Consider the following 19,008-nt stretch of genomic DNA (forward strand, 5'->3'; position numbering starts at 1 on the left):
TGCAACCTCCCAGCCCTGCAGCCCGGGCTTGCTAGGCGGGCGGAAGAGAGGAGGGTGAGCCCTTCAGTGCTTCGGCCCGCGCTCGCGGGGCTCTGCCCGCGAGGCTCGCGCTCCCCGGCGCCGCCTCGCCCGCGACTCAGCGTGAAAGGTAGCCTGTGCCCGAGACAGGAAATCAAAGCCGCGGGTCTGCTGCCTTCCCTGCCAGCCAGTTAACCTCCTCAGCACCGAGACGCGGCGAAGGCCTCCTTTTTGGAGTCCAGAGTATTGCTGTTGGACACAAATGAGACCCAAGCCGCCGTCAGGGACTTCTGTCCTGGATCAGCGCGGTCTGTCGTGTGGCCGCTGTCCTCACCCGGATTCACCAGCAGTCACCACACCAAGACCAGCCTCTCAAGCATGGAAATGTGTGTGGATGCGCACAGGAGAACCGTATTCATCCAAATTTTCCTGTTTCAGATTTCCTTGCCAGTTCTTTTTTAAGGTTTGTTTTTTGTTTGGTGGTTTCCGTTTTGCTTTTTTTGCTCCGTTAAGAATGCCTCGTCCCTTGCACCTGTTCCTTGCTCTGAAAATAGCAGTATTCACGGGATTCTGTCCTCAGCACTCTTCTTCCTTCTCAGCCCCATGATCAGGATTTTTGGGCTTACTTTAAACTGCTAGTGACTTACAACTATCTATCAGCTGATCAGACCATCTGGAAACCTGTTGGTATTTTCAGGTGCCTGGTGAGCGCTTTCACCTGTACATCCTGCAGACACTACAAATCCTACAGATCAAAATCCTGCTGTGTTCTCTAGAAAGTACCCAGTTCACAGGGCAACACCCAGGGTTTACTCCCTGCATCCAGCGTGTTCTCTCTGAAGTGCCCATCTCTGCCTATGCCATTCCCCCCAGCGATTACACTTCATGTTGTCCTAACCTCCATGCTTGCTTTTACCTATCAGATCCTTCCAGTTACTAAGGTGATCTTCTCCCCCCCAAAAAAACAACAGGAAATGCAATGTGTTCCTCGTTCATATGTATATGCATATAAAGTATTTCTAAGTAAAAAGATGACCTTTCTTATTTTCAGTTTTTATTTTTATTGGCACGTTTGTATGATGTAATATTACATTCCTTCTGGGGAATTGGTGCATACACAGTATATATCTTCGTGTTTTTTCACCCCTTCCCTTTCTCCTCCTTCATCTCTTGATGCCCTTCTCATTTGAACAAAATCTACTTTCCTGCTTCATATTCTTTTATTTTGCTCTCTATAGTTTGGGTTTCTCATACAAGAGAAACCATGCGGTATTTAAGCTTGTTTTATTTTACTTAACATTATGGTCTTGAGCTGCATCCATTTTCCTGCAATCATTCTAGTTCATTTCATGAAAAAATGTTCAGTATCTCTGGCCACCAGAAAGATACAAATAGGAACAATGCCGAGAATTCATCTCCAGAAAGAATAGCCTTTGAGAAATTGAATAACAACAAATCCTGGTGAGGCTGTGGAGGGCAGGTTGCTTCCACAATGTTGGTGGGAGTGTAAGCTGGCACAACCACTGTGGAGATTTCCCAGAAAACTCAAACTAGAAATTCCATTTGAGCCAGCTACGCTTCTAGGTATCTTCCTGAAAGAGGCATATACATATGCATCATTTACATGCACGCCCAGATTTTGTTTTGTTTTGCTTTGTTTTTGAGAGGGAGTCTCAATATGTAGTTTAGGCTGGCCTCAAACTTATGGCTATCCTGCCTCAGCCTCCCAAGTGCTAGGATCACAGCCATGAGTGTGCCTTCATGCAATGGCTGCACACCCATGTTTATAGCTACACAAAGTGTAATAGCTAAATCATGAGAGCAGCCTATATGTCCATCAATGTATTTGTACACAAGGGAATACACAACAACTGTGCTATATGCATATATTTTATTTTTATTTTTTATTTTTTTGGTACCAAGGATCGAACTCAGACTGCACGCTTGCAAGGCAGGCACTTATGCCGCTGAGCTAAATCTTTGGCTCTTTTTATATACATATATTTCATGCATACAGATTTTCCTGGACTACTTCCTTCATGGTAGGATCAAGTAAATCCCTTTACAGCCCAACTCCAGGTCATTTGCTTCAACCCTTTTTGATTTATTCATTCTTCAGTTTTTTGTTTGTTTGTTTGTTTGTTTTGTCTTTTTCGTTTTTATCAGTACCAGGGATCGAACTCACGACTGCCTGCTTGCAAGGCAGGCGCTTATGCCGCTGAGCTAAATCCTCAGCCTCCCATTCTTCAGTTTTTGTTTCTGGTGTTGCTGGGCATCCAAACTACAGTGTAACCCCACATTGAGCTACACCCCAGCCCTAAACTATTGAAATAACATATTTACTACAGTCTCAAATAAGATATTTTTTCAAGACAGTATCTCACTGGGTAGCTCAGGTTGGCCTCGAGTTCATGTGAATCCTCTTACCACAGCTTCCTGAGTACTGGGATTATAGACATGCATCACCACATCCAGTTCAAAAGAGATTTAAAAACCTATGAATGAAATACCACAGAAAAGGGGCAAAGCTTTAATATATTGTAACTATAAGTTCAAAGTTCTTTCTTTTTTGTTATTTGAGCTTTTATTTCTTAAACTTTACGTTGCTGTTGTTCTGACAAGAGTATATTGTTAAGGCTAACTCAAACTTTCATCCTCCTGCCTCAGCCTCCTTAATAGGTGGGATTACAGGTGCATGTCACAACTGGAATTTTTTTTTTCTGTTCCTTTTGTACTGAAGATTGAATAACTGAAGACCTTCACATAAGTTACTTTCCCAACTTTTTTTTTTTTTTTTTTTGGAGACAGAGTCTCACTAAATCACTAAATTGCCCAAACTGGAACCAAATTTGCCCATCTCAGCTGCTCAATTCCATAACCCATAGAGTGGCAAGACAATGGGCTCTGCTCATCTGTCACCACTCACAGGGGGGTGCCCCTTGGACCAGATGCTGATCCTTGCATTTGTTAGCTGTTGTAGAGCCAATTAAGGATCTGCTAGACCCTGTCTGAAATGGTGTCTCAGTGGCTCAAGCCTGCAATCCCAGCTACTCTGGAGACTGAAGCAGGAGGAAAGTAAATTCTAGGTCAACCTGGCATCTCTCTCAAATGACCCAGGCATGGTGGTATATATGTATAAGCTTAGGATCTGAGAGGCCGAAGCAGTTGGTTGCAAGTTTGAGCCCCACTTAGGTGATCAAGGAGACCGTATCTCAAAATAAAAAGAAGCGAGCCGGGTATTTAGCTCAGTGACATATGTGCCTGGTTGGCAAGTGCAAGGTCATGAGTTCGATCCCCAGTACCAAAAATAAAATTTAAAAAAAGGAGCCAGGCTTATGCCTATAATCCCAGCACAGGAGGCTGAGGCAGGAGGATTATTGCAAGTTCAAGGCCAGCCTTGACTGCATAACGAGTGCAAAACCAACCTGAACTACACAGACCCTGTCTATAAACATAAAAAGGGCTGGGATATAGTTCAATCCCTAGTACTATCCAAAAAAGAGGAAAGGAGAGACAGAGACAAAGACACACAGAGCAAGAAGTACAGTCTGTCTATTGCAGACCATCCCTAATGTAGGATGGTGCAGTTTATAGTTCAGTAATACAGTAGTGCAAAGTAAAAAGTAATACACATTTAGTAGAAATTATCTGAATTCTGAAATTTAGTCTACATCAGGCTAGCAACAGTCAGCCCTTGGCCAGCTGCAAGCTCAAGGCCAACCTGGATTACATGATGAGACCCTACCCCCCCAAAACAAAAGAGAAAAAAAAGAGACAAACTATTTTGAGGCAGGAAAAGTAAACTTAAGATGTATTATGTACCTGTACCAACTCCCCATGATGAATGTAACCATTATGTACTGCAAATATGTACTAATAAAATTTTTAAGTTAAAGACCAGGGATATAGCTCAGCAGCATAAGCACCTGCCTCGCAAGCACAAGGTCCTGAATTTGATTCATTATCAGTAAATAAATAAATGGCTCTGATATGGTTCAAAAACACACTATTTTGTTAGTACATGAATGAAGTTAGTAAATATGTAATGAATCATCAAGTAAAATATGACAAAATAAGCTACATGGCCATTTTGGGAAATCAAATTGTTTTATAACATCAAGGAATGTACAGCTTGGTGAGGGTAGAGCAATATTAACAGCGCGGCTTGAGATAAGCACCATTTATATAGAGGTTTCTAGGGCTTGGAATATCTGGTAGCCTCTTATCAGCCTGTGAAACTCCTGCTCCACTGCCCCGACCCAACTCAAATGTCACCTCCTCCCCCAGGCAAAATTGGTCACTTCCTCATTTATCCTAGGAGCACATTAGAAACCATGTGTCCTCAAAAAAATTATTCCAAGTGTTTTCATTTAAATGCTTCTGAAATCTATATTTTTAAAACCTAGCCAGTCTCCTCTACAAAAGTAAAGAAGTAACCAATTTCATTGCTTGAAGTTGTGTGAATTTAATTCTTAAAAGCTCAGAGAACTTGTTAAAATTGATGATAGAGAGCTAGGGATTTAGGTCAGTGGCTCAAGTGCTTACCTGGTAAGCGCAAGGTCATGCAAGGTCATGAGTTCGATCCCTGGTACCAAAAAAAAAAAAAAAGTAAAACAAAATTGATGATAGAGCCAGGCATAGTAGCTCACCCCTGTAATCTCAGCACTCAGGAAGCTGAGGCAGGGGATTGCCTTGAGTTTGAGGTCAGACTGAACTGCATACTGAGAACTGTCTCAAAAAAGAAAAAAATGATAATAGATTCACACTGAGTGACTAAGCAGAAATAAACTTAGACTCTTAAATCTTTGGTTGAAACTGTGATTTACAGAAGAGGCTGGCAAATTATTCTAGGGATTAATATATACTCTTATTTAGTAAAAACAAAGGTAAACCCACAAATCTATGAACAAGTGATTTTTGACAAATAGGAGTTAAAGAAAGGTGAGTCTTTTCAACCAATGAAACTGGGAAAATTTGGGATCTAAATGCAGAAGAATGAAACTAGACCCTGGGATGAGCTCTTGCCCTACATGCACGAAGGCCCTGGATTCAATCCCAAGCTCCAAAAAAAAAAAAAACCAAACCCTGACCTTTCACCAGTTACAAAAATTAACTCAGTGGGCTGGGGATGAAGCTTACTGGCATAAATGCCTGCCTGGCAAGCACAAGGTCCTGAGTTTGATTCCTGGTACAAAAAAAAAAAAAAAAAAAAAAGCTCAAGTGGATCAATAGAATTGATAACACAAGTGTAAGACATAAAACTACTAGAAGAAAATAGGGAAAGAACTTCAGGACATCAGCAAGAATTTTTTGAGCAAGACTCAAAATTATAGGAAACAAAAGCAAAAATAAAAAGTCAAAGTACAGTCACAAAAAAAGCAAAATATAGCCTATAAAACAAATAGTAAACAGCTAACAGAATAGTAGAAAATATTTACCAAGTATTTATCTGATGATAATTAGTGTATAGAAAGACGCTCGGGAAACTCAACCAAAGAACAAACATAACCGTCCAACAAATAAATAAAAACCCCACAAATAACCTGATTAAAGAGTAGGTAGTTGGGCAAGAGCAGTGTAAAGAGCAGTGCAGTTCAGTAATAGAGCGTTTGTCTTGCATGTTTGGATTCCCAGTACCACAAAAAAGGGTGTGGGCAGGGAAGGCCATAAAACTAAACAGACATTTCTCAAAAGAAAATGTAAATGGCCAACAGGTGTCTGAACCGTTCTCCAATCCCCTGGGGTGAGGTCGGGAGTGGCTGGCAGTGCTGCAGATGAGAGGAGGACTGGGGGGAAGAGGGAAGGACGGAGGAGTAAGTAGCTGTCCCTCAAGTGTCGCCTGTGGCTGCTTCAGGCTCCAGGCGGGGCTGGCAGGCAGGTGAGCCTGGTAGACCTTTTTTGGGCAGACTTGGGATCTATGTTCGAAACACAGAGGTGTGTATTCTGTGGACTGTCTCTCTTTTCTCTATAATAATGGCTGAAACTTTGCCATAAATAAACCAGGGCCTTCACTCCTGCTTTACTTTTTTGCAGTGTAGTTCTTCTTCTCGATACTTAGTTAGTTTATTACGGAGCCAGAGGAGGCCCTGTTTCCGTGGTGCCTGGTCCCAGGAGCTCCGTGGAGGAGGTGTCATGAAGTCTGAAGTCAGGGGCTGGGCATTTCTCACCTTCAGCAGTGGGATATCTTTAGCTGAAAGCAGAGGCGTGGCTTTTGTTGAAAATGGGAAGAAGCTAAGGTGGAGTTAAAAGCAGAGACAGTTTTCTCTGAGAATTTAAACTTCTCAGTTGGAATGTGAAGAACTAAAGCAGAAAACAACCAAAGGTCATCTGAGACTGATTGGCTCACAGGACAAAATTACAGATCGCTAAGGAAGCAGAAGTTTTCTAAGACTGCTACAAAGGTATGTGATGTAAGGTCTGGGCTGAGTATATGTCATGGATTCGGTAACAAAGGGCCCCAGATGTCCACTGTCCCTAGCAAGTTCCCTTTTGTCCTTGAAATTGGCCAAGATGATTGAAGCCCAAGAGAAGGTGCAAAAGAACCAACAAAATGTCAAAATATCGCAAAATTATAATAGGAGTAGGAATGAGTAGGCACTGTGAGCAAAGAAAAATCATTTGGGAAAATATACAGCTTTGGAAGGCACCCAGAGGGTTTCTTTGGATTTCATGAAAGTTATTACTGTCCATATAGAAAAATCATTCTAGAATCTAACCTCAATAGTGCAGTAACTTTTTTTTTGAGAGTTTTACTCTGCAGTGCAGTCTACCCCTGAACTCATGTAGCCCAGGCTGGCCTCAAACTCATGGTGATTCTCTTGCCTCAGCCTCTTGAGTCCTGGGATTATAGGTATGTATCACCATGCCTGGGTTAGTAACATTTTTTTTTTTTTGTCTTTTTCTTTTTTTATCAGTACCGGGGATTGAACTCATGACCACACACTTGCAAGGCAGGCGCTTATGCCGCTGAGCTAAATCCCCAGCCCCAGTGTAACAATTTTTAAATCTGGGCATAGAAATTAGTTACTGAGTATTAGCAGTCATTACAAATTAGTATTAATTATATTCATTGAGCATTCCTAATTCCTAACCCCAAATACCGCAAAACCTAAAACTTTTTATGCATAAATCTGATGTCAGAAGCAGAAAATTCCACACCTGACCTCATGATGGATCTCAGTCAAAAACAAATGCACTAAAAATGTTGCATAAATTACCTCTAGGCTACAGGAAACAAATGAATTTTCTATTTAATGTTGGGTCTCAGCCTCAGGATGTCTCATTATATATATGCAAGTATTCCAAAATCTGAAAACATCTAAAACATTTCTGGTCCCAAGCATTTCAGAGAATAGGCATTCAACCTATGGTATTAATTCTTTGTAAATGACTCAGTCATTTGCCATTTTACTGTTATATTCTGAAGTGAAAACATTCTATGCAGAAAAAACTGGCTTTACATTATGAACTTTATTCAAATAGTGGTTTAAAGAGGATCAAAAGATATGAAGAATAGAGCCCTGGATGTAGCTCAGTGGCACAGCGCCTGCCTCAAAAACACAAGGCCCTGAGTTCAATTCCTGGTACCAAAAAAGAAAATATTAAAAAAAGACCAAGGGGCTGGGGATTTAGTTCAGTGGCATAAGCGCCTGCCTTGCAAGCAGGCAGTCGTGAGTTCAATCCCTGGTACCGATAAAAAGGAAAAAGATTAAAGGATATTAAGAAAGTTAAAGTCTGAATTGCTGTCTGTGAGGTAAAGTTTACTTTGGCTTGAAGAAAATACTGTATATACTTGCGAGGGCTTTTTTTTTTTTTTTTTTTTTTTTAACAGGGTCTCACTATGTAGTTCAGGCTGGTCTTGAACTCACTATGTAACCCAGGCTGACCTTGAACTCAAGGCAGTTCTCCTGCCTCAGCTTCCCCCGTGCTGAGACTACAATCTTGGACCACTATGCCCACCCTGAAAGAAATACCATATATTAATCTCATCTTTTATCATTATTGCTTATCTTAGAATAGAATAATTTCTGGCTTTATCAAAGCAAAATAATATGAATCAACAATTACATCTACGTTCTATGGTTTTCAGATTGTAGCTTCTGAGACAACTGGTAATTACCAAGACTTTCTGCATTTTTTAAAACTAATTTTATAAAGAATTGTCTTATTTTGGCTGTGGAATACCACCTACTAGATAAGATATTTTTTGTTTTTGTGAACACTCTTACTTTCTTAAAGATGAGTGTTGAGTAACACTATGAATTTAAAACTTGCTGTAAAAATGCCAAACATTGCAGTACTTTAGAACCAGTTTTTTCTCCTGCTAATTAAAACTGTGAAATAGTTCCAATGTTTTATCAGATAATTTGAGATTAGTTAGATACCACTTTGGTTTTAACTTGTGTGATGTCTTGTACTTTTTGGTCAAATATATTGAAGTGAAAATTAAAACTTCAAATTGCTGTTAAAGAAAAATTCTTGACAAGAAGCCTAAACCTAACTAACCCAGTGACATTTAAGCTTTGCCTTGAAAGACTATGAGCAAAGAACTTAGACATATGTGAATGTCAATGAAAACTAATATGTGTGCCCAGGGACATACGATGTGCTGGGGGGCTGGGGTGGGGTGGAGGTTCCTAAATAGTGTTGCCAAATGTGCTCAAGGTAAAACTGCATAAGACAATAGCTTGTGCACTAGCTCAGCACCCTGCTTGTCTCCTACAGGACTGACTCTGTATAGTAATGGAGGCAGCCCGTAATAAATGGAACAGTCTCTTCTTTATCATCTGTAAACTGAACTCCTTGTGTAAACTAAGTTTGGCAATAGCAGGAAGGGGGCAGCATATAGGAAATTAGAGGATATCATCAAATAGGTTTCTATCTGTCAAGTACTGGTTTTCATCTTCGTTGAAGTTTGAGTGTTATCTATCCTAACTTAACTCTTCTTTGTCTCCTTACTCCAAGAAAATCTATTTTGCTTTGTCCTTAAGGTATTCAGATATTCTGCATCTTGTGACTCTGGCATAGCTCCTGCCAGAAATTCTAACTTTAAATACATAAACTCTTCATTTTTCAGAAAGGAGCAAAAGTTTTCTAACCACCTGCTCATAATCACAGCCACTTTGGCACACTCCTATAACTCCAGTGCTTGGGAGGCTGAGGCAGAATTGTTTGCAAGTTCAAGACCAGCCTGGGCTGCAAAAGAGAGCCCAAGGCCAGCCCGAACTGTGAAACGAGACCCTGGCTCAAAAAGACCAAAAAAAAAAATCACAGCCATTTATCCACCATTTCCCATGTTTCAGAACATTCTAGTACTTTCTATAAATTGCTTCATTTATTCTCACAATAGTATGAAGATCTGATTTTTCTCCTTTTACAAATGAGAAAACAAGCACATGACAATCAAGTATTTTCGTCAATGTCATAGAATTCAGGGTTGGGAATTGAGCCTAGGTTTTCCAATTTAAAACCTATGGCAAGTCATCTTTCAGTGTGGACTCCCACTTTGCAGACAGCATATTGGTGACATAGTGTTCATTCCCTTTCCCCACATTGCCTCTAGAAGCCCTTCTATACCCTGGTCTAGAAACAACTTGTAACAGCAGAAAGCTAGAGTTGCAGAAGGAAGCCAGGAAGTAAGCCCAGAGTGGGGGGGTGGGCAGGGGCATTGGTTTCCGGGCTGAGGTTAGAAGAGACCACAAAGCCCTGCTACAGTTTCAAGGCCAAAGACTAAGTGCAAACTTACTGACCCAGCAAGAGACACACCTACAAACAAGCTTGGATGTGATCAGACCAAAGTATAGGGAAAGAGGTAGAGGGGACCAGGAGTACCTGACTCAGAGACAAGCCTGCATGGGCGGAATCGCCCATGGCATGGCTGTACACTCCTGCCGGAATGACAGTAGTGACAAGTTACAACAGCTAGCGTGTAATGGGTGCCCCCTAGGCCCAGTTCTAACAATTTGATATGCATCATCTCACGTGACCATCGTGACAACTGTGAGGTAGGAACACTAGAATTCTCCAGTTCCAGGACAAGGAAACTGAGATTTAGAACAGTGAACTCATTTTCCAAAACAGATGGTGACACTGCCAGGATTCAAACTGTGCTTGATCTGATGCCCATGCATGTAGGCATCTCCATCTGCATAGTGACCTGCTAGAGGGCTACCCCGGAAGAAATTCAAGGCCACACCTGCCAAAGGGGTGATGGACATAGACAACAGAGCACTCCCGAAGGTTTGCAGACATCAAGACAGAGGTGTTCACTAGACTGTAGGAGAAGTTTCCTAAAAGAGGAGTTGTGGATACAAGGCCTCCAGGAGGTGAGAGCAAAGGGCGAGACAGGAGACGTCGGGAACACAGTGTAAGCAAACAAGGAAGTTGTGCATTTGTCATCCGTGTGTGCACATGCACCTGTGCACACTGCCTGCTCCCTTCTCCTCAGCTTTCTCCAAGAGCTTCAGGAAGTCTGTGTGCAACCTATCTAGCGAAGGGTGTGAGCTCCTCTTCCCTCAGGTATTGGGAATTATTGGATAGGGAATGGTTGGACATGTTGAGTGATGGGAGTTATAAACATCTTCAATTTCTTTTATTGTTTTTGCAGCACTAGACATTCAATTCAAGGCCTTTGATATTTTTTCTTTTGAGACAGAGTCTCACTAAGTCTCTAAACTGTCCAGGCTGGGCTTGAACTTGCAATCTTCCTGCCTCAGCCTCCTAGATGCTGGGACTACAGGTGTGTGTCACCACACCCAGCACAGCTTCTTCTTTTGTACCCTTCATTCACTTAAGGACTAGCACTTGGATGACAGAAAGCTCACGTACTTGTGGCATATCACTTTCCTGTGTGTTCCTCCAGAAGTGGAGTAAAAAATCTTGCTGAGCCTGTTATGAGATTGCAAGCGCTGGGAACATTTCTGCCACATTTACATTGCCAGGACATTGCAATGGAGACTATTGCCAGACTGTGTTTGCCCTTAAGTTACGTAAACACTAACATAGGGGGAAAAAAAAAAAAAAGAGCATGGGAAGGAGACATACGCCTACGCAGGAATGTTCCCCCTTAAAGCTCCAGTCGGGTGGCTGGCACCTGTCCGATCTAATGGAAGACGGCCAGCTAACCCCTTCCTCACAGGACAGAGTGTCTGGCCCGCTGAATTCAGGAGCCTCCCTGGCAATGTCCTATGTATCAGAAAGTCTAATGTCATACCAGTTTGGTGGCACAGGCCTGTAATCCCAGCAACTGGAAAGAATGAGGTAGGAGGATCCCAAATTGAGATCAGCCCAGGCAACTGAACAAGACAGTGGCTTAGAATAAAATAAAAAGGCTGGGGGTGTGGCTCCAAGGCAAAGGGATCACCTATCAGGCCTGGGTTCAATTCCCAGTACTAAAAAAAGGCATCGTATCTTACATGGTCATTCACATGTAAAGGTTAAATAGGTGTTTCAAGATCAGGGCTGCTCATTCAGGCACCAACTGGCGGAAGGCTCCCCTAGAAAGCTTTCCTCGCTCTCAAAGTCTCTCTTTCCTTATATTCCTTTGTACCAAAAACTATGCATCTGCCTATGTCTCCACCAGCCACTGTGGGGTCTCAAGAAGTGGCATCCCCAAGTCATCTAGACACAAAGGGAAGATCCAGGACCAATCAAAGCAAGGTTTTGCCTCAAGGGTCCACAGGTTACCTCTAAAGGAACCTGACAGGCAGCTAACACCTCCTGTCCTGGCTGCAGAGAAAAGCCAGACATTTCCAGACCGGGAAGATTCTCACTGCAAATGAGAGAGGCCAGATTTAAGGGTGGAAAGCAGGGATACCCCCAAGAAAAGACCCACAAGGGTCCTAAAGTCCACATGAAAGGCTCTCCCATTCCCTTCTGCAGACAATAAGAAGCTGTTTTGAGAATGTGTAAGCAGGGGAGGAGTGTGATTATATTCAACAAAGGTTTATGAAATGTTTACCTTGTACCAGTGTTAACAAGGGTATAAACATAGCCCCTGCCCTCCAGACAAGTTTATAAATGACTGTAATGCCAGGCAAAATGAAAAGTAAACAGAGAGAGGACTACAAATGTCAAAGAAGATCCCACTTAAACCATACTTGATGGTGCTTGTCTATAATCTGAGCTCTATGGGAGGCTGAGGCAGGAGGGTCACAAGTTGGGCAGCTTAGCAATTTAGTAAAATCTTGTCTTAAAATTAAACTAAATTGAATTAAATTTTTAAATAGTTAAATAAGAGCTGGGGATATAGTTCAGTGAAAGACCCTGGATTCAATCACCAGTTTCAAAAAAGTCCTATCTGCTTGATGGAGATGTGGAAATATTTTATGCACAGGGAGGGATTTTTTTCTTTTCAGTGCTGGGTTCAAACTCAGGGTCTTACACATGCTAGATAAGTGCTCTCTACTACTGAGCTACATTCCCCAGACCAAGAATACATTCCCCAGACCAATTTTAAAGCAGACCTAAAAAATAGGCACTTTCAGCCAGGTGTGATATAGCACTTGGGAAGCTGAGGCAGGAGGATCGTCCTGAGTTCAAAATCAGCCTGAATTACATAGTGAGAGCCTGTCTTGAAAAAAAGAAAGTAAATAGTAAAATTGAGCACTTCATGAATAAGAAATTCCATGAAGGGGGCTGGGGATTTAGCTCAGCGGCATAAGCACCTGCCTTGCAAGTGTGCAGTCGTGAGTTCGATGCCTGGTACCAATAAAAAAACAAAAAAGACCAAAAAAAATTAAAAAAAAAAAGAAATTCCATGAAGGGATGCCATGAACAACAAATAAACTTGTAAAGTGATCAACTTCCTCAATAATCAGTGAAATGGATATTAAAACCATAATGCAGTATCGTTTCATACTCGCCAAATTGGAAAAACTTGCAAGAACAGAAATGGGAATATTCACATATGTCTGGTGAGGATGGACAGGAGGAATCACTTTGGAGGATAATTGGGCAATGTCTAATTAGAGACACACAGGCCATGACTCCAGATTCTAAAAAGACTCCTACACACGTGTTCATGGGAGGTGAAGCAAATGCTCACCGCACCAATACCTGCATGGCCAACACAAAATGACCAAAGAGCCAGGCATGGTAGTGTACACCTATCATCCAGCACGCAGGAGGCTGAGGCAGGAAAACTGTCATGAGTTCAAGGACAGCCTGGGCTACATAAGAGGTCCTGTCTCAAAAAGAAAAAAAAAAAATTACTGAAGCAGCCACCAGCAGGAAAGCAGATAGTGTGCAGTGTGATTGTGTACTGAGTGTTAAAGCAGGAAATAAATGAAGCCTGACTCCATCTCCACACAGGTCAGATGTGACCCCAAAGAAGAAGACTGAACTCACCTCCAGAGCTTTTCATTGCTCACCAGAAATCTAAACAAACTTAAGCAAAAGAATGTTATAATGCTGGGTATGGTGGCATATTCCTATAATCCAGGGAGGCTGAGGCAGGAGAATTACAAGCTCGAGCCCAGCCTGGGCAGAGGCTGGGGATATAGCTGAATTCAATTCCCAGTACTACAAATGTGTATATATTTTTATAGACACAAATATTATGTATATGCATAACACACACATATACACATATATATAGAAAGGGGTAAGAACAAATAAGCACATAAATAAATATAAAGTCATAGGAATTAGAAATATCAAACTCAGGAGAACAGAATCTGTGTTGGGGAAGCGGCTGGGATTGGGGAGGAGTTCACGGGTGGTTTTACGTGTATCTAGGAGATTTTATTTTTTAAGCTGCGTAGCAGGTATATGGTTGTTTTTGCATTAATTTTTCTTCTTTGTGATGCTGAGAATAGAATCTAAGACCTTGTACATGCTAGGAAGTGCTCTGCCATGGAGCTATACCTGCAGTCCTTTGCACTAAACAATATATAATATTGTTTTACATTTTTTTGAGGCGAGTTCTCAATATGTAATTCAGGCTAGCCTCAAACTCACATCAATATTCCTGCCTCACCCTCCTGACTGCTGGGATTATAGGCATGCACCATCATCCCTGGCCTAAAAAAAAAATATATATATATATATATATATATATATATATATATATATATTTTGGCTTTTTCGTTTTTACTGGTACCAGGGATCAAACTCACGACTGCCTGCTTTCAAGGCAGGTGCTTATGCTGCTGAGCTAAATCCCCAGCCCCCTAAAAATATTTTTTAATCAGTGAAAAATGTTAGACTAGGTGAGGGATCCTGGAGATGTGGCTCCATGGTAGAAGACTGGCCTAGATGCACATACATACACACACACACACACACACACACACACACACACACACACACGCAGGAACAAATAGCTCAGCAGAAGGAATGGAGGAAGAGACATGAAGTCATTGAGGGAGAAGAAACTGCTCTCTTAAAGGCAGGCGGTGCTTAGGGAACAGAATTCTGCTTGGCTGAATAAAGGGAAATGTTTTTGCCCTAAGAGCAGCAGTTTGTACATTTGAATAATATCCTGTATTTTATGAAACCCTCCTACATTTACAAACTCATTTAATTGTCAACTTAAAGGACAAATATTCTCATGCTATAGATGAGGAAACAGACTCAGAAAACTTAGATTAAGCCCAGCGTGGTGGTGCGTGCCTGTAATCCCAGCACTCGGGAGACTGAGGCAGAAAGATTGCTGCAAGTTTGATGCCAGCTTGCACTGCAAAGTGAGCTCAAGGGCAGGATGAACTGCATAGTGAAACCCTGTCTCAAACAGAAAAAAAAAAAAATTAGATGACATTTGTGGCTATTGTGGGCAGAGAAGACATTTTAAAGACTACACAACGAATGTTGGTGAGATAAGGGCGATTTGACTCTTGGCTTAATCATATTTCCTGATATGAAGCAAAGATACACATGTTAGCTTAGGAAGTAATAGTAATAATAAAGCACAGAAGGGAACAGAAGAGAGTGGAAAAAATGTAAATGACTTCCTCAAAATCAAATGGCCAAGGTTTGCATTCCCCATCCAGCTCTGACACAAATACTTTACCAAACACAAGAGAGTAGCTAACACATGAAAAGTGTCCCTTCCACAAGCAATCGAAGAGATGCAAATTAAAACAGTATGTAGAATCATGCCTGGTAAATTGGCAAACTTTTTCAAGGATGAGGGCAAGGTGAGAGAGTCATTTATTGCTGATAACATTGTGAACTGGTACAATCCACTTAGAAAATGACTTGGTGAACAGAACTAGAGCTGTAAAACTGTTCACACAGTGGAAATGATCTAAAATGTGGAAAAGATTTTTTTTCTGGAGAAATTAAAGCTCCTCACGTGAGCATTATTAATGTCGCACCCTGCTCCTCCCTCCAGCAGACCACAGGCCCAAATTCAGCTCTTGACATGCTAGCAGAGGCCTGTGATCCTATGGACATTTCTATGCACAGACTGACATGTCCAAAGGGCTGGGAGGGTGGCTCAGTGGTAGAGCACTTGTCCAGCACGCACAAGGCCTTGGTTTTAATCTCCAGTGTCAAAAAAAAGAAAATTTGCTGGGGATAGTGGTGCACACCTATCATCCCAGGAATCAGGAGGCTGATCCAGGAGGATCATTGTGAGTTTGAGGCCTCCCTGCACTACATAATAAGACCTTGTCTCAAAAGTAAAGAAAAAATAAAAGAAAGAAAGACAGAAGAAAAAGTTATGCATAAGGGAGAAGGTCTTATTGTATTTTGTTGCTGTTGTATTTTTTTTATATATTTTTTTTTATTTTTATCGGTACTAGGGATCGAACTCACCACCGCCTGCTTGCAAGTCAGGCGCTTATGCCGCTGAGCTAAACCCCCAGCCCCGCTGTTGTATATATATATATTTTTTTATACTACTGAGGATTGATCCAGGACCTTCCGACTGAGCTGTAGCCCCAGACCTTTTTTATTTTTTGAGACAAGATCTCACTAAGTCCCTAAATTACCCAGGCTGGGCTGGAACTTGCAGTCCTCCTGTCTCAGCCTTGCAGGATGCAGGGATTCTAAACACATGTCAGCACCACCACATTTTAGGGGACATATCCAAACTCGTAACTTGGTTTCTTAACTCCCTAATTCAGCTTTTCAATTTTAAACTGCCTCTCTCCTTTTTCCCAAAACACTTGTCTTTCTTTATCTGGATATCTCTCATTCAAGTCCCCCATTAAACTGTTACTTCCTCCAAGGCAAATCTTATCATCATGATCATTGTTGTCCTTCACATTTATGGGGGAGATAAAAGGTATGAGGCGCCTGTGCAAAGAGTTCTGCGAGTGTCATCTCATTAATCCTCCTCCCACTCGTGAAGGATTACCTTCATTTTACAGATAAAGAAGGAAGAGTCACCGAGATGAAGTAATCTGCCCAAAGTTAAACAGCTTTGAAGAATGGGCCTCTTGCAGATCTGGTGTGGGACCGGTGTGAGGAAAGCTCTCAGTGAGTGTCTGGTGAGCTGAACTGAAAGGAAACGCAGATTGTGTGAAACTATGCTGCTGTTCCATGACGGCGAGGCTGCAAAAGAGTAAAATACGCCTTGACTTGGCATCTTGAACCAAGAGCCTAGGACGGGAAACCTAGGTGGCAGCACTACAGAGGATGCGGGGCGGTGGCGGGGGTGCGTTTCCATTCTTTTACTTTGGATGTGTTTGAATTTTTTTGAAATCTTTACAATAAGCACATGTACTTTCATGATATGTTTTGTTTTGTTTCAGTTTGGTTTTTGGTTTTCGAGACAGGGTCTTGCTATGGTAGCCCAGGCTGGCCTCAAACTCACTGTGATTTTCCTGCCTCAGCCTCCCCAGTGCTGGGATTACAGGCAAAAACCACCACACTAGGCTCATGATTAGTTTTAAAAAGTGGCAGTTAGAGGGGCCAGGATATAGTACAGCGGCACAGTGCCTACCTAGCAAGTATGAGACCCTGAGTTCAAGTCCTGGTACCAAAAATAAACAAATAAATTAATTTTTATTATTTTTTTATTTTTTGGTACCGGCGATCAAATGCATGACTGCACACCTGCAGCCGCTTAGCTAAAGCCTTGGCCCAATTAATTTTTAAAAAGTGGAGTTGTGGGGCAGATACATATAGGAAACTGGCAGATCTGGCAGAGACATATAGGAAACAGAAGATACGCAAGCTGGCCAGAAGGTTTCTGGCAAGCATGTATATAGGAGGGTAGGGAGTGATTTGCAGAAAGAGGGATCCAGGAGGGAAGCTGTGGAAGAGAAACTGAGGAGAGCTTGGAGGCGCAGGTTTGGGGGCAGCAAGTCACCTGTGGGCTATGTCTACTGAGCACAAGCCTGGTGGGGCTGAAGTTTGGAAGCCAGGCCAGATCTGTCCTGAGCATGACTGACAATTTAAGATTATGTGAAGAGTTGGTAAGCGGCTGTGGTGTGGCAGGCTGTGGCCACTCCAGGGGGAGAACCACCAGTGACTACTGAGATCTACACAGTGCTGGAACTTAGGGCGCTGGGAAACCAAGCCATCAGCTCATCTCCCTGGTAAGCGGCTGTGGTGTGGCAGGCTGCAGTCTCCCCAGGCCGATAATCACCAGCGACTCCTGAGATCTACGTCTTCCATGTTGGAACTTAGGGCGCTGGGAAACCAAGCAACCCGCTTGCATTCCTGCTAAGTGGTAGTGAGCCTACCAGAGCACGGGCTGAGAATCAAACATCCCACCTCCCCTCCCACCCCCCATTAGCAAATGGGAGCCAGAGATCTGAGCATCTCTTTAGAGGCTGACCACATGCAATATAGCAAACAAGGGGGATTTCCTTCTACCATCTCTTTGAAGGCAAATATTTTTACTACTGTTTTGCTTTATTCTGATTAATGGTACTGCTCTATTCAATATTCTGTTTTGATAAATTCTATAATGTTTTGTATTTTGTTTTATTTTGCTATACCTGGCTGAAAGAACAACTATTGTGAAGATAATGAGATACACTGTGGTACCTATTACCGTTGTCCCGGTAACCTGCTGTGAAGTTCTGTACCAATTTCACTACATTAAATTGGCTTTGTTCCATCTTATTCTGTTGTACTTTACTACCTTCAAAATAATAAAAAATTTACATAAATAAAAAAATAAATTATTTAAAAAAAAAGATTATATGAAGAGAGATCGGGGATTTAGCTCAGCAGCATAAGTGCCTGCCTGGCAAGCACAAGGTCATGAGTTCAATCCCTGGTACTGAAAAAAAAAGAAAAGAAAAACAAGATTATGTGAAGAATGAGAAAAGACAGACACAGAAAGAGGAGCAAGGACCAGGGCCAGAGTATGGAGAGGACCAGGGACATCAAAGGAGAGGATGAGGAGGAGGAGGCAGGAAAGGACTTGAGAAGGAGAAGACAGAAATGCAGAATGGCTCAACATCATCAAGGAAAAAGAGAATTTCAAGAGAAAAATTCTGCCAATCCCATAAACAGAGAAGAGGTGTTATGGGAAGAAGACAAACAAGAGGTGGTCAGACTCAAAAACCCTAAGACCTTTGAGTCCAGGCACAGGAGCACGCTGGGCACATGAACCCCACATGGTGGCCTTGCGGACGGCTTGCATGAGCGGAAGCTGGGTGAAACGGGAAGTAAGGGGATGCGCATATGGCTAGGAAGGACCATTTGGGGGTGGAAGATGGTTTAGCAATGTCTCCATTTTGTCCCAGTGTCCCGTGCCCGCCATGGTGCTTGGTTGGAGATGCTGCATGTCAGAAACATGCCATCAAGTGTTGTCTCAAAGCTGTCACCTTCTCTCCTTGCTGTTATTAGCACAGCGCTGCTCAGGCCTCTTTTGGTAAACCACTAGCAGTGACATCTGGTCCCGACAGGAAGATCTAAAATCCTTGGTTTGGTGGCTGCCAGGCTCTTTGGTGTGACCTCAGTCACTTCTCTAGCTGTATCTCACTTTGATGCATTCCAGCACAGTGAGCTCCTTGCCTCTGAGTGCACATTCATTCCTTCATCTAAGAAGCTTTTTTTTTTTTTTTTTTTTCATGAAGTCTAACT

At 42.2% G+C, this 19,008-nt stretch overlaps 1 long non-coding RNA gene across 1 annotated transcript; it reads left to right on the forward strand.

Annotated features, from left to right (window-relative positions):
* Positions 1-6: 6 nt before the first annotated feature.
* LOC134476384 (uncharacterized) lies at positions 7-18,034 on the forward strand. The gene is made up of 2 exons (XR_010047973.1): positions 7-6,419; positions 16,335-18,034. It is a non-coding gene; the product is annotated as an uncharacterized LOC134476384 (long non-coding RNA).
* The last annotated feature ends 974 nt before the right edge of the window (positions 18,035-19,008 follow it).

This window comes from Cavia porcellus, unplaced genomic scaffold (assembly GCF_034190915.1).
Source record: "Cavia porcellus strain 051 isolate PalLab524CR breed Dunkin Hartley unplaced genomic scaffold, mCavPor4.1 scaffold_6, whole genome shotgun sequence".
NCBI classification, from domain to species: Eukaryota; Metazoa; Chordata; class Mammalia; order Rodentia; family Caviidae; genus Cavia; species Cavia porcellus.